Below are 6,000 nucleotides of genomic sequence, written 5' to 3'. Positions count from 1 at the left end.
ACTATAATTACTGTTCATTAGCCCATTCGCGCCTTTTTTTTTTTTTTTTTTTTTATTATAGTGTTTTGGGTCCCACTCCCCTTTGGACAATGGGTCCAGTGTTTTGACAATTCCACTAACTAATTTAACTTGGGTCAATTATTCGTGCCCAAATTCTTGACAAATAAGTGCATAAATCTTGGCCTGCCATTTGCCGTTGTCTTCACTGCTAAATATAAAATTCAACTCTATATTTTAGAAAACAATCAGTTTAAAATTACGAAATTTCTTATAAACTAGTCGCTAACCCGTGCGATGCACGGGAAAACTATTAGAAAATAATAAAGCATGCATATATTAAAAGACAATTTAAGTTCATGTGTGCTTGCAAGGGATACATACCTAAATAGTTCTTGCGGTAGAAATAACACATATATTTGCTTGAATTACTTCATACATCTGGAGAGAGAAATCAAACTATTTAGGGCTTCCTACATCTGGAGAGAGAGAGAGTTTGCAGAAACCAAAGAAAATCTCTCTATAGCTTAAGAAACACAATATACTAAAATCAAAGAGATAAAATTTTCAGAGGACAAAATATTATAGATAATTTAAAAGAATTTTGGTTTAATTCTTGAACACCGCAACTCCATAAAATTCATACTAATAATAATATTTTATGATAGCGCAGTTAGAATTTTGGTTTAATTCTTGAACACTGAATTGGAAATTGATTATATGAGTATTCAATGGTGAACAAAGTACTATGTATTAATTAATATATAAACAAAACTAACCTTACAAAAGCTGAACTTTATAAGCTAAAATCTATACCGTGTATTGTAGATCTTGAATGCTTTAGGGCTTCCTACGTCTGGAGAGAGAGAGTTTGTAGAAACCGTGGCTTTATATTTTTTAACTTGAGAGAGGGGTAAGGTTGCTAGGGTTTTGTAGATCTTGAATGCTTTAGGGCTTCCTACGTCTGGAGAAAGAGAGAGTTTGCAGAAACCGTGACTTTATATTTCTTAACTTGAGAGAGGGGTAAGGTTGTTAGGGTTTTGAGGAGTTATAATTTTTATTTATTTATTTATTTATTTTTTAAATATTGTGCTGACGTGAAAAATTGTGGTGCCAGCAAAGGCTTCGGTTTTATATATATATATAGATAAGTAAAGACAAATGGTTAGGTCTAGCCATTTGTATTATAGGCATGTTACCAAACTAAATGTCTTTTTCATGAAAGCTTGTTTGACGTTTACTATTTTACCGAACTAATTTAGTTTGTTTCTACATCAGTCTTCATTTTTTGAATTTTTTGTAGAAAGTTTCAATCTATGACGTCCGTTCCTGATGATAGCTCTTCATCATCAGACCAAGATACCAATTAGTTTTTAGTGTAGGCGGGGATTGAACCCTGGATCTCTTATTCAACTATCAGAGACTTTACCAGTTGAGCTAATTGAAACCCATCATTTTTTGAATTTAAAATGCAGAATACTACAATAAAAATCAGTTTCATTCTATAAAAATTGACCCAAAAAAAAGCCCCAATTGTTATTATCCACGGCTTGATTTTATAGTTTTCAAATATTCTCTAAAGAGCATTCACATTGATGTTAACCCAAAATACTAAAAAGACATGCGATTGCTACATTGGTGGTGACATATCTATAAAATTTTACAAATGGTGAACAGTAAATTGTCATCTTTGCAAGTCTACTGTAGCAAAGGTATACAAAAAATTATTGTTTATTTTGGTGGTAGTGACTTTTTCTCATTAAAAAATGTCCTCTTTTTTTTCTTTTTCTTTTTTTCTCTCTTTTAAAGTGAAGTGGTAAAAAAAAAAACTTTTGATATTGAATATATTATAAAGTGAAATATTAAAATAGATAAAATAGTTTTTTAAACTGCAAAAATTAAGCACCACTCGTATGAATACTATAGAGAATCACTTTTTAGTATTGAGTTCTAATTTTTTTTTTTTTTTTAACAGTTGCTTAATGTGAGTGAGAGTGACCTAACTTGGGGGTTGGGGCCACTGATTCTAGAAAAGATCTTCATATTAAAGCTATGAAATGAGGTTTGGGTAGCCTGGCGCGAGGATGAAGGGTCTACATAAAGCTGTATATTGGTCAAGTTGGGTTGGATTTGAGGTTTTTTAATTTTTATTTTTTTTAAAAAAAGGTCTTGATATCAATTTCATGGGAATATAAAAAGTTATAAAAAAAAAATCAATTATTTTATATTTTTTAATAAAAAAAAAAACTTTCAAAATAGTTCTTACTTCTTAAACTAATACCTTTAAAGTACTCCTTAACTTTTTCTTATAAGTAATTTCCAAACAGAGACAATGTTTTTTGAAGTGGAATAAGTTAGAAAGTATTTATTTTCACTATTTTGTGTTGCACTTGTATTTCATGATTGTGACACGTACGTGTTCTATATAAGCTTAATGGGAGCGAATGCATGGTAAACCATCTCCCTTCACAATGATATAAAAACTCCGACAGTCCAACTCGCCCTTTGCTTTCAAGTGGACCCTACAATCCCATAAAACCCAAATCAGTTATATATCATTATATCGATCCTAGCTTTATCTTCAATGGCACTATAATTATTAATCACTCCAAGACAATCTTTTGGTTCTAAAAAAAAAAAAAAAAAAGTTAAGATTCTTACAACCATTAGTACTTGTTTATTTCAATCATCCTCGTACCTCTGCGTCTCTGGCATTTTTTTGCCTCCAAAACACAGCTTAATCAAATTCAAGCCTCGAACACAGTTTCGTGACGCTATTAAGCCTATTATTATAGTAGTAAAAAATGAAAGCTTTACCGACCTTGAGCCTTAAAAATTGGATGTATGTTGGTACTTTTTATATTTCATCTCTATTCTAAACATGGTCTAAAAGTTTGTAAAAAAAAAAAATACGGTCCAAAAAAAAAAAAATAATAATAATAAGTGAGTATTTCACCAATAGGAAGTATGGGATCTCACTTGAATGCAGGTAAGATGTGGCCATGATCACGCTCAGATAAGAAAACCACACTAATCACCTCTTTCTAAGGAAAAAAAAAAAAAAAAAGCTTTAAAGCCTTTAACAACTTTACTAATATAATAGGGCCCAGGATATGAGGATCAATACCACTGCCACACGGTCTGAGTGTTATCAGACTTCAGAGAAACGATAACTACAACGCCGAAGAGATTTTAGGACCGCATATTCGGATTTGAGACATCTCCTTTTCATTACTATATTTTGGTTATTAAGACCACTTCTTTGTCCTTTTCTTTTTCCTGTTGTAGTGAGATTATTATATTAATTACTATTACACAGCCACAAAAACCAAAACAACGTATCATAACCAAAACAATTTTCAATTTTTAAACACACATACCAAACAGGTCCTAAGATTCTTACAACCATTAGCACTATTTTATTTCAATCATCCTCGTACCTCTGCGTCTCTGGCATTTTTTTGCCTCCAAAACACAGCTTAATCAAATTCAAGCCTCGAACACAGTTTTGTGACGCTATTAAGCCTATTATTATAGTAGTAAAAAATGAAAGCTTTACCGATCTTGAGCCTTAAAAATTGGATGTATGTTGGTATTTTTTATATTTCATCCCTATTCTAAATGCGGTCTAAAAAGTTTCTCAAAAAAAAAAAAAAATGGTCCAAAAATAATAATAATAATGAGTGCATTTTTCATGGGTAAGGAGTATAGGGTCACACCTGAGTGCAAGTAAGAAACCATACTAATCACCTCTATGCATTGAAAAAAAAAAAAGCTTTAAAGCCAGGCGTGCCGTCACTTTTGCTGCATAGTCGTGCTATGATCGGGTGGTATGCGAAGGTGACTCTCAATCTGTAGTCAATTCATTAAGGAGACTCGGTATGGAAAATTTCTTGGGAGGGCATTTAATTAGGGATATCAAATCCCAATCAAACTCATTTCTGAGTATATTTTTCACTCACGTTAGTCGGCAAAGCAATGTAGTTGCACATGCTTTAGCCCAATGAGACAATCTTTTTTACCTCAAATCTGATTGGAGTGTGTTCCAACCCGATATTATGACTTTTTGTATGGAATGATTTTCCTTTTTCTTGATTAATATATCAGCAAGTATTTCACTTCTCAAAAAAAAAAAAAAAAAAAAAAACTGTACTAATATAATAGGGCCCAGGATATGAGGATCAATACCACTGCCACACGGTCTGAGTGTGAGCAGAGAAACGATAACTACTACGCCAAAGAGATTTTGGGACCGCATATTCGGATTTGAGACGTCTCCTTTTCTTTTTCTGGTTATTAAGACCACTTCTTTGTCTTTTTCTTTTTCTTATTGTAGTGAGATTATTATATTAATTATTATTACACACCCACGAAAACCAAACCAACCTATCATAACCCACATCACATGTCACTCACCGACGACGAAGCCGTTAAAGTTTTTTTTTTGGTAAATGACAAAGCCGTTAAAGTTAAGAACTTATAAGGTGATATTCGGTTTCACCGTTATATTTATGTAACTACGTACACTCACATGAATGTTGATGACAACCCACTCATATTCATGCAATGTGGTTTATATGCGTAACGGTTTACATACCACAAAAATTGTGAAACTTACCACCTCCTCGTGCCTTTTAAGGGTCCCTACAAAAGAAAGGTATTCAAATGTGTGGGACAATAAGTAATTAAAAATATATATACATATATATATATATATATATAATATAATTTGTACAAAATTTTTCCACTTTCAAAGGATTGAGTGATACTAAAGATATTATAAATTTTACAAATTAATGAATTACCAATCACAAGAAATTATTCAAAGAACAAAGTTTAGCCGCAACTTACACTAGAAAAATTAACATCATTACATATTTTGAAAATCTAACCGTAAGATTTCACGTTTTTTTATATTTTTAACATGCATGACAAATTTCATGTTAATAAGATGTTATTTACTATTTGATTTTTAAACTTATTTCTTTTATGTAAAATCATAGACAACGAAAATTTTAGATTTAAACATTTGATTGGTCACATAGCCATTAATCATTGATTTTTTTGTAAATTTTGCAAATACCGAGGATATAAGAAGAAAATGTAAAATAATGATAGATTTTTCAAAATTCACATTCAATAAAAATATATTGAGTAGAGTTATTGTCATTGGTTACAATTAAGTTTGTACTCATTGAGCAATGCTATATACACAAAAAATTTTCACATTAATTGAATTGACAAGTATTTACTAATTTTTATATGGATTCACTATTTACATAACTTTTTTACCTATCACCCTCAAAAAAACACTTTTTTACCTATCACTAACAATCTATCATATCAACAAAATTTTGTATCTATAAACTTTCTTATGCTCATTTATTATTTTGTTGAAATGTCACTAATCACAATTATTGTGACACTAGTTTTTAAGTTTTTTAGAGTAAAATTTATAACAACTTTATTTTTTTTTTTTAAGAAAAGGAATTAATTGAAATGCAACCAGATCCTCTTTTAGTCTTATTAAAAAATAAAAAGTATGAAATATAATAATAATAATAATAATAATAATAATAATATTATTATTATTATTATTATTATTATAGAACATTAACCTTAGAGCATTCATATCAATATATCTTTGTAAAATTGAAAAAACCCACATTTTGCCCTACTAATTTCCAAAACACCCCATATCAGTCTATGTATAATTATATAAAATTCATCTAAAACTATAGTAACAATGTAAATATATACTGATACTATTCATCTTATATTTAGTTTTTTTTATTATATCTTTATGTATTTCGAGAATGCTAGTTATTGTGTTTGAAAAAATAGAAACAATTAAAAAAATCAAGAAAATTTGATATTTTAATTGATAGAGTTTAGAATAGATAATTTGATTATTTTTTAAAAGTGATAATATAAAAAAAAAAAATTAAAAAAAAAAATTGATTCTTATACTAAAATAAACAGGAATCTTTGCACGATTACAAT

This window comes from Quercus robur, chromosome 11 (genome assembly GCF_932294415.1).
Source record: "Quercus robur chromosome 11, dhQueRobu3.1, whole genome shotgun sequence".
NCBI lineage: Eukaryota > Viridiplantae > Streptophyta > Magnoliopsida > Fagales > Fagaceae > Quercus > Quercus robur.
The sequence above is the reverse complement of the archived record's forward strand: the minus strand, read 5'-3'. Positions refer to the sequence as shown.